We start from the raw sequence: 11,436 nt of genomic DNA on the forward strand, positions 1-11,436 counted from the left end.
GATTAGTAGCGAAGACGATACATGGCTACATAACATTAAAATACGAATGCCAGACATTGCTTTTATTGTTCTTGATTAACATGCTCCATCTGTGTACATTCTTTTACAAATTAGATAGAATAGGCTATTTACTTCCTGAGAAGCCATTCATATGCATTTATGTCATCATGACCCCAAGGAAGTAACATATTAAGAGAAATAAAGGGCAAATAAACATAGAGGGAAAGAGTTGCATGCATACAATAAATCTTTAATTTTTTTTACTGCATAAATATTATCAGGTAAAAGTATGCAAGTCGGCATACGTCATGATTCAATTAACTTGCACTTATTATCTAATGCTTTAAAAATGATTGTCTGCAATGTTTTTCCAAACAATACATTGCAATGTACTGTATGTAAACATGGGTGTTCCAATGTTTCTATACAGTTCACTTCTGCAGCTCATAGCTCCTCTAGCTTTTTAAAGTATCTGATATATCACTCACACATTACTGAACTCCCATGCAGCTACCATAGACCAATCTTTCTCTTATCTGGAAGGTTAAATGCCATTGAATCTTAGGCAGTAAATAGTCATTATTTAGATGTAAAAAAGAGGGAAAACAAGTCTGATTTGTAGTTTGACACGTTTGAACCCAAATCATTAAAAATATAAATAAAGTATGTTGTTTGAAGCCATGGAGGAGGGCAGCAGGAAGCGGGCTCTTTAAATGTATACAGGCCCACAAATGATCTGTGGTTTATACCATTGCTAAGAATTACTTTTTCTAAGAAAACGCTGTCTTCCTTGTAAATATGAAAGCTAAGGTTTTGTCAGTTTATCAACAGTGGGATTTAAAGTGGTAACCCCAAAAACAAACATCAGTCGTTTCTCACAAAGGAGACATCAACTGAAATCCTAAATTTAGGGTAAAAGCTTGAAAGAATGTGTTTCCTGCTTGCACTCTTGTTCATATATTAATATGTGATAATAAATAATTTCAATAGCTGATGATTAAATAGTAATATGATAATTAAGATTAATAATAAAATATTAGTATAAATCTTAGGTCCTCTTTAATAAAAATAGAAAACAATTAGTTAGCAAGGGGCGCTCAAAAACTTACGTGGTAAGTACTTACCCTCATATATTAATATAGAATGTTGGTAGAGGAGAAAAAAAAGTCAAACCAAAAATACAAGTAATAAAGGCACAAATATGGTAAAAGAAATGATATGGTAATATGACATACAGTAGTGTGAAAAGGACCAAAGTTGACATCTAACATCTATTGAACCCAATATAACACATTATACATACATATATAAAATATTCATTTAGGAAGCATGAAGTCATCTGAACTTCATCATAGTAGACCGTGGGTAAGGACCATTTAGCCAACCTCATCTTTCCTTTGTCCCATCCCCTTGTCAAACATTAGATCACCTCGATTTGAATTTCCAGTGTTTTAGATTCTATTGGATTTATCCTCAGTATCTTTGAATCCCCTTACTGTATTTTGATCTAAAATCCCAGATACAAGATTATTCTATTCCTTGTATCCACTACGCTTTCAGAAAATAAGTATTTTCCTTTTGTTGTAAAACGTGTTCTTTTATTCTAGGGTCTTCCTATTAGGACACACACACACACACACACACACTATATGCATATATATGCGTGTGTGTGTATATATCTATATATATAGCGGGGCGCCGAGAAGCAGGGCCTTGCTGTACTATAATTCTAAGTTGGATTCCGTCTGTTTGTATGTCCGAAGCATCGAAATCTCAGAAACGGCACCACGTAGCACAACGAAAATGTGGCTGTCCAGCGAAAATGTTGGGGTGGGGGCGTGGCTGCTGAGGGAGGGGGCGTGTCATTGCCTGGATCGGGGCTGTGTGTGAGTGTCTCTGTGTGTGTGTTTGATGTGAGATGTGCAGGGGAGATGTGCCAGCGGGGGGGTGAGAGGGGGGAGATGTGCCAACTACCGGGGGGAGATGTGCCAGTGGGGGGGAGGGGGGAGATGTGCCAGCTAGCGGGAGGAGATGTACCAGCGGGGGGGGGGGAGATGTGCCAGCTAGCGGGAGGAGATGTACCAGCGGGGGGGGGGGAGATGTGCCAGCTAGCAGGAGGAGATGTACCAGCGGGGGGAGGGAGATGTACCAGCGGGGCAGGGGGGGGGACATGTGCCAGCAATTGGGGGGGGGGGGCGGGGGGAAATGTGTCGCCAGCGAGGGGAGATGTACAAACGGGGGGGAGATGTGCTGGCAGCTAGGGGACATGCCACAGCAGCACAGGGAGATGTGCCGGCAGCGAGGGGGGTGGGGGGGCCGGGGACATATTCCGGCAGCGGGGGGAGACACACAGACAGACACAAACACAAAGACACACACAGACAGAGACAAATCTCACCCCGCACTACATCCAGCAGCGGGAGGGGGGGGGGGGGGGGCGGGATGTGCCGGCAGAGAGGTGGGGGGTGCGGGGGGCGGGGACATGTATTCAATATATCATTCCCCGGGCGAAGCTGGGCACAAAAGCTAGTATATATACAATATACAATATAATGTGTTTTGTCGTGTTTTGACATGATTGTGATAGAAGAAACTTTCAAAGGGAAATTAAATGTGTGATGGCCTCATATTTTCCACGTAAATACTGTGACCTACAAATCCTATTATTTACGGTTATTATATCAGGATGTTGTGGCCTAAATGTCTTTCGCACTTTTAGCTGTCAACCTAGTTCATGAATTCCATGCATACTAGGTTTGCATTACTAGTACTGTGGTCAGGAATAGGTTATTTTCATTTCCATGTCCTCAGACCATGTTGAAGTGTAACTGTTGTGTACCTGTCTCTTGGGAACAAATATTTTACTCGTACAATCATAACAACGGGAGTGTAATCACAGAAATGTATTTGCACATACTGTGCAACTGATCTCTGCCTGGTTTTCTACCTCTGTGAATTGATCAGCACACTGCTGACATTAGGATAAATCACATAGCTCATTCTATGCAATTTGTTTTTTCCTTTGATAAATCTGCTCTTATATTTGATGTCATTTCTTTCCTTTTTTTGCAGCCGGGATAATGAATGGACACAATGGTAAACTATTCAGTAAATTGCAATAGCGCTGAATCCATGACGGCTCTAATGGCGCTGCGATGGAAGCTTAATGAATAAGGCCCACTGAGCCTGCCATACCTTGCACTAATGCTTCCCTCTGCCATGAATGCACTTACATTGTACATTGTGTAGAGATATGTTGGCATATACAATAGATGTAATTGTTGTATCCATTGGATGTTATATTGTGCATCAACTTGCACCCTATATTGTCCACCACATTGAAACATGACACACACTTGCCTGGTCATACTCGGCCTCTGTCTTTTTATCAGACATTATAACGTTGCTCCTCTCACTGTCGTCTCACTGGGGGGGGGGGGGTTTCATTGAAGGGAGATAGTGATAACCAGGCTGTGGCATACAGTCTCTCCCATTGAAGTCAGTGGGGTTCCCGTGAGGTAGCACCAGATTAGCACTAGTGCATTTCATTGAGTAATCCCCACCTGCACTTTCTCTCCAACTATTGTTGGCTTTCTTAGCGTTGTACCCTGTTTTAACCCCCCCCCCCCCCCTTATCCCTCTGTGTTTTGTGTAATCAGTCAAGCGATGACAGGCACCACTTAGACAGGCACACTGCAAAAGCAAGAAATTGTGAGTTTTTGTCCATTTGGGAGCCCTCTCAACACAGCTTTTAAATGTTTCTTGCATTTGAAGCGTGTCTATCTGTATGCAGAATGGCCATGTAGGGACGTTGACCCTCCTCATAATAGGTTAAAAGTAAAGATGCATCGAATGTTGGTGTTTGTTGTACATATTGATGTTTCACACCACTCATTCCATTGAGGCAGGTGCAGTCAGACCCTTTAATTGTTTTCCATATTTTATATATTGCAACTGTATCTATATAGAAGGTACTGTGCCTGTTTTATATGTCCTATACCTAGTCAATACCTGTCATACATATTTCTGCCTGTGTGTGATAGAAGAGGAACACGGTGTTGTCTCTCTCCTGACCCCGTGTTTGCAACACAGAACATGTCATCAGACCAGCTGGGAATTGGTGAGATACTTTCTGAATGGACAAAACAAAAACACATCTGATAAATGTTTAATTATGTCTATTGTATGTGGGCATATATACTGTAAGCATATATAAATAAGTACAATTGTTTGTTTTTGTAAACATTCTTCTGTACAGTAAACTGCATTTGATAATGGGCCTGTTACCCATATACTATAGATCACGCAGTATTACAATGATTGTTTTTGTAGTATAGAACACATAGTAGTGTAGAAATAGGATGTGCTGTACACTCTGTGGCAAACTTCCAAGTATTTTTAAAACCTACTTTATTTATAGTTTGACATGATTACAATGAGGATCTTAATCATGAAATGTGGTCTCTTTGTTTTTAACTTTGTTTGGTTTCTGAAGCTGTGTGTTGCCATAGCTCTGAGAATACCGGTTGTGGTATGTATGTGTATATGTATGTATATATCTATATTCTAAGAAATCAGAAGCTTAGAGCAGTATACATCATCCCCCTGATCAGGCTTCCTGCAGACAATTCAAAGTTAGAATAGGTTCAACGCTGTAATCAGAAGCAAACACCCACAACACAACCTTGTGCTGTAAAGGTGCGGCTTACCTTTCTTTTTCTGTCTTTTTTTACAGAAGCTGACTTGGCTTCCCCTCTTCAATCTTGTAAAGGTCCTCAATCTTTCTATTATGGTGAAATATTAATGTAATAATATATTTTGCAGCAGTTTCCGCCGCACCCTCTTTTTTTTTTTTTTTACATTTTTATATACCTACCTTAACCAGAGATTGACAGAACCCCATGATTCAGGAGATATACACCTACGATTCATACCTGCCTGTTAACTTGAGGTCAACAGTGTGGTAATTAAGGTCTGTATACCATTTGATTTACTTTGGTAGACCTGGATATAGTTGGCATGTATAAGGAGAAGGTTGTATGCCATTGGATCAATATCCTTATCGATTGGTCCACTTCCAATTTAATTTTTGAAGTGAAACTTCTATGCTGGCACCAACCAAATGAACATTTCCCTTGGGAGGAAATTGCCTATGTAGCCCTTGGACCCCCACCCTAAGTGAGATTTAGTCTGCTGCTCCATATTACTGTGTGGTGCGTACCCGTGAGGTAACAAGAGGGCTGAGTGCTCCGCTGTATTGTGGGGAGAACAGGACAGGGTTTACAGGGTACCTTATTCGTGGTTGCAGCGCCTCCAGTCAGCATGGGTCCTTTGGATGGAAGGATGGTCCATACTAACACCTTTCTTTGTCCTTAGACAGTGAATCACACTGGTGATGGTACAATGGATTGTATTGTCGATTCTGATCTTAAAGCATTGCATAGCTTTCCCTCTGCATGGTGCTCCTCCTAAGGCCTCCTAGTGAGACCCAGAGTAGCTGGTACTCACTCCATAGGGAGGAAAGAGACACACATACTTTTAGGAAAGTGTCAGTATTTATACCCTGAGGTGATGCTTGTAACCCTGCCCCATAACAGGGCAGGTCTGGATACTGACAGGCCATCACATCCAGTATGTGACCCAACCAGTATCCACCCCTCAGGCTGACACTTTCTGGCTGTTGCTAGGCCTGCCCTTGGATACATCAAATGCATCTAAGGCTGCAAAAGCACACAAGGCCTTTCTGAAGGAATTAACCCATCCACTGCCTGCACTTAACAGGACTTACACGGGTAGGGCCCAGGAAAATAGGTAGCGGCCGGGAGGCTATGCTATATTCTACCCCTGGTGAAATTCCAACGTTCCCGCTTGGACTACAGTTGGTGTAACATTCCATACTGTACAACTACCGTGAATTAACCTAGACATAAAATGCATTAACATCTGCATATATTAATATATCGCAATGCATATTACCATACAAATAGCAATCCCCAACTGGAACCTGGGTGTAATGTGAATATACTAGGGCTACCTCAATAGTAGTGGGCTGGATCAGGCTTCTTAACCATATTGCCCTGATTGTCAGGTACTTTGACAGAATAGCACCTCCTTCTCCCAGACTCTGATATATATTCCACTCTGTCTATGTGTATATTGCGGCCCACCAACCACAGCTTGAGTAGGTGTTTTGCCCTGTCAAAATCACAGTATCGGGAGTCTCTTGTAGTATTGGCGAAGGGTGCTAATATAGCTTCCTCCACCCACTCCATCCTGTCTTCCTCAGCGCTCCTCAAATAGTTCTCTGGGAGATATGGATATTCATATCCCATCTTGCGGAATCTTTGCACTAAGACTCTATTGGCCCTGCTGTACTTCATTAGGCCCTTTTCGGTGGCTGTACCGGGTAGTACCCAAAACACTGACCCTTCCCATAATGGTGGTTCTATGGTTGCTTCCCTAACCGGAGATAAGGCAGTCACTGACCCTGACAGACAACTCTTAGCTGACCCCTTCTGCACTGGTTCGGATGAGGACTTTTCCTCCTGTTTCACCCGATTCCCCCCCAGGACCCCCCCAACTTCCCCACAGCTGATACAGACATAACATGCACGGCAGACATATTATGACACTTGACATTGCTGCGTGGGCCCACGGGACTCACCGGGGACAAGGTTCTGCGGGTGAAGGGTCTTACCCTAGGACTGGTGTTGGTAGTGGAAGGCGGGACAAAATAGGCAGGTTGGGCAGTGGCTTGGCAACTAGGGACAGTCTAACGTTTCTGAAGAGAAAGCTTTTGGGAGCCTCCCCCAGAGGAGCTATAGAAACGTCCACCGTCACAGCAAGGCTCAGTTGACCTCAGTTGACCTTTAGCCTTGAGTAGGAGGTCTTGGCAGGTACCTCGTGGATGTAATCAGTCTCGTCTTCTGATTCACTGACCGCGTCATTTGACGTCGCATTGTCACTCTTCTCATATTGCTCGACCTCTCTGCAGCATTTGATATTGTGGACCACCCTCTTCTCCTTCACATTCTCCATACTCTTGGCGTTCGTAACAAAGCTCTTTCCTGGATCTCCTCTTACCTCTCCCAGCGTACTTTCTGTGTCTCTTTTGCAAACAGCTCCTCCTCCTCGATCGATCTCTCTGTGGGGGTAATCCAGGGCTCTGTCCTGGGACCTCTTCTCTTTTCTCTTTACACACTCTTTCTAGGTGACCTAATCACTTCTCTTGGGTTCAAATATCACCTCTATGCTGGTGACACACAAATTAACTTTTCTACTCCTGACCTTACACCTGCGGTACAGACTAGAGTTTCTGAATGTCTGTCGGCTATATCATCCTGGCCCTCCGCCGACTTAAACTCAACATGGCAAAAACAGAGCTCCTCATACTTCCTCCCAAACCTGGCCCTATTCCCTCCTTCTACATTACTGTTGGAAGTACCATCATTCACCCAGTAGCAGCACGCTGCCTAGGGTTCACTGTCATGGGAGAGAGGGTTTGGCCCGGTATTAAAGTGGTTACACCCCATTTGGCCACCCCATGCTCTCACCTGGGAGGCGAGGGGTTAACTGGAATGATGTCCAGTACTGTAGTTATGCCCCTGCTTCAGCACCAACTGTGTATCCCCCTGTGAATATGTATGGTTCCCATTCCAGTGTCTGCACCAACACATACACTGGGATCTATGCAGGAGGGAAACGGTTAATGTTAATTCTGTGTTTATGGCCCTTTGTCCCTTGTCCCGCCTTTGCAGGCTCCATTTTGCAGTTTCTCCATAGGTCGCCATTGGGGCTCAATACAATCCTATGGAGATTCCGGCGATTTGGGCCCGTTTCCGTAGAAGACCTGCAGGTGGCGCTCGAGAGGAGGAGCGGCGGTTCTCCATTGAAAGTCAATGTAGCCATCCATTTCAATGGGGATTTCTGGAAGCCGACCTCCGGAGACGAGCTGGCTGCCAGCCAGACCGCAAAACCGCAAGAGCGGAAACATTGTCACAAAAGAGCTTTGATCGCGCCATTGGCGTGGGAACTAGGGCCTCGGTCAAGTTCACGGCCAATTGGCGTGGGAGCTTCTGTTCTAGGGCACCTAGAAATAAAATTCCTTTTGCCCCTAGATGTCAGGAACCTCCACACTCGACCACCACCGGGTCCGAGAATTAAGGACCCCCGTAAAGGGTCGCGCTCGCCACGAGGGTCGCGCCATTGACTCTAATGGTAGCGGAGGTCCCATTGAATCCTATGGCTGCGCCGGCCCATGCATCTCCTATGGAGGCGCCGGCCATATTGATTCTAATGGAAGAAAGCTGCGTGGCTTTGAAACGGCTAAGTCCAAATGTGTATAAAGTGTAAACCCTTATCCCCGGTTCGGTGAGTACCAGAGGGCTGGGATTTTGGTAGCATGTAGTCACTGCTCCGGCATGACTGCATGGCCATTTCCAGCCCTCTCCGATCAACCAGCCAGAGTATGGGTAAATGTGAAAAATAAGGTTTTCCCTTTGACTTCAATGGCGGAGTTGCTCCATTGAAAGCCTATAGCGGCGGAGCCCATTGATTTCAATGGGAGAGTGAAATGCAGAGATTTCTTTGAGCTTATAGCGGAGAATCCTGCATTAAAGTTAATAGGGGATTTTAACTTATTTTTGGTATCTCCGGTTGTGGGGGTCATGGAAGGCTGATATTTGGCCCCTATAGCAAAGGTCCTCCGGCATGAGGACCTGGCAAATTTTAGCCCGCTCAGACCCACAGAATGGATTATTTTAATATGTGTAGATATTAAAGAATATACTGTTTTGCAAGGCTGGTATAAAAGCCCGGGAAAGTTACTGGCTCTGCTTTATGTTAATATTCAGGAGGGCGACCCTTTGTTTACAACAGCCCCCCTGATCAAAGACTTGACCACTCTGATTGTGTACAATAGGGCGGAGAAACGCAGTGCCTGAGTGGTCTGTAAGTGCCATAATTCACACTTACAGACAAAAGGGTTTCCTGACCAGATACAAGTCTGGTAGACTTTTAGGCGCCCAGTATTAGGGTATGGGGCTGAAACTCCATATAAACGAGTGTAAGCCCTATACCCAGTGTCTTTCGTGATGTCTTCATTTGAACCTGTATTGCTGAATGAATTGCCAATCCTGTACCTGATTGCTTCATTGTCCAACCCCTAAGTAAGTGCTATTTCGTGTCTGTTATTTGTATCATCTTGTGTGTTCTCCTTTTTTAAGGAATAAACTATTTATTATATCTAAGTCGTGTTCAATTCAACCCAGATATTTTGTTTATATTATAACCTATCACTAGCTACCGTGACATTCACACTCGACTCCTCTCTCACATTCTTTTCTCACATTCAAAATGTTTCTAAAACCTGTCGCTTTTTCCTCCACAATATTACAAAGATATGCCCTTTCCTCTGCTGCTCGACTGCTAAAACTCTGACTCAGGCCCTCATTCTCTCCCGTCTTGATTACTGTAACCTCCTGCTCTCCGGCCTTCCTGCCTCTCACCTGTCTCCCCTACAATCTATCCTAAACGCTGCTGCCAGAATTACTCTCCTCTTTCCTAAATCTGCCTCAGCGTCACCCCTGCTGAAATCCCTCTCCTAGCTTCCTATCAAATCTCGTATCACACACTCAATTCTCATCCTCACTTTTAAAGCTTTACACTCTTCTGCCCCTCCTTACATCTCAGCCCTAATTTGTCGCTATACACCATCCCGGCTCTTGTGTTCTGCTCAAGGATGTCTTCTCTCTACCCCTTTTGTTTCCAAAACCTTCTCCCGCCTTAAACCCTTCTCACTGGCTGCCCCACACCTCTGGAATGCCCTTCCCCTCAATACCCGACTAGCACCTCTCTATCCACCTTTAAAACCCACCTTAAAACACACATGCTTAAGGAATCATATGAGTAGCTCGATGGCTGATAATTAACATCTTATACATTAACCTTGCCCTCCTACTGTCTCTCTACGTTCTTCCTACCAACCAATTAGATTGTAAGCTCTTTGGAGCAGGGACTCTTTTTCCTAAATGTTACTTTTAAGTCTGAAGCACTTCTCCCCTTTGTGTTATTTATATCTTATTATTATATGATTGTAACTATTACTGCTGTGAAGCTCTATGTACATTAATGGCGCTATACAAATAAAGACATACATACATACATACATACATACATACATGGTGACGTGACCAGAAGCTGGCTGAATCCGGTAAGTTGAAGTTGCAGAGACCTCGCGCGGTCCCCCGTTATTTAATTTAAATGTCTCGGGGAACAGCGCAGGGCCTCTGCAACCGCCCGCACCCCTCCCCCCCACCCCCCCACCCCTCATAAAAATCCTGTGTCCTCCAGTTTGCGCACCGCTGTCCTAGGGGACTGGTGTGTACTTAGACAATTCCTGTTTACCCTCAAATGTAAGCATCTTTCCTTGTGTTTTCTTCTTGAGGTTGGAATAGCAGATTTGCTCTTAGCTGTCAAAATGCTGCTACTTCAAAACCTTTGTTGTAATACAGAAGTGATGTGTGTGTGGTTACATATACATAATTTCGTATTCATTAGCTGCAAAATCTGACTTGGTGTAGGCTAATAGTTTTGTATTCATTAGATACACAATCTATCTTGCTGCATTTTTTATTCATTAGCTACATTATTTTTTAAATGTTTGAGAATTAATTAAATATATTAATAAACATTCTTATCTAATATATCTATGTTTTAATTAAGGTTCAGATTTGTTTAAAATCCATGATATTCTTTTATTACATGTTTACTTCTCATCAGACATATTATTGTCTCTGAAACTGGAAACAATGTCATTTTCTCATGGCACCTGGTCTAGCCCCCCCCCCCCCCACCCTTACCTGTTATCTTTTCGAACAGCAACACCTCATTAAATTACACTTGGTTGGTACACTCAAGCCTTGACCATGGTGAAATTCAGCAAAATCTAGATCACAAAACATTGATTCCACCATTCTGAATTTCTCATGAAAGTTGCATATTTGGATTTTTTTAATCTTGTACTGCATGTTTGACTAAGCTAGATGGTGTGAAATGGAAATGCCTCATGCCCAAGCAATACAGAACAGAACAATGCTGTCTATATGCACCAATTACACTGACAATGTCTTGTACCTCTGATGGCTTTGGCAAGTACCTGACTGATTGCAGCAGGTATGCAGCATAGGTCAAATGAAACACGTTCTCTTAGCTGCACACAACCACTGTCCAGCTTCATTGGAAAAATCTGGTTCTGATTCCCTTCAGCTTTCCACTATTACAAAGTATTCCACAATGTGCAGTGTTTCCACAATAATGTAAAAAGCCCAACAATTTTAATGCATGGGTTCACAACCCTTACTTAACCAAATGGTAAAGTCATAGCTGGGGTAAGCTTGGGATCAAACCAATGCTATATCAGGAGAGATGACTTTATTT

The 11,436-nt window shown here is 43.5% G+C and overlaps 1 protein-coding gene across 3 annotated transcripts in view; it reads left to right on the forward strand.

Moving 5' to 3' along the window:
- Positions 1-11,436, forward strand: part of BCL2 (BCL2 apoptosis regulator) — a 114,675-nt gene that overhangs the window by 60,876 nt on the left and 42,363 nt on the right. The window lies entirely within an intron of this gene.

Source organism: Ascaphus truei, chromosome 2, assembly GCF_040206685.1.
Source record: "Ascaphus truei isolate aAscTru1 chromosome 2, aAscTru1.hap1, whole genome shotgun sequence".
NCBI lineage: Eukaryota > Metazoa > Chordata > Amphibia > Anura > Ascaphidae > Ascaphus > Ascaphus truei.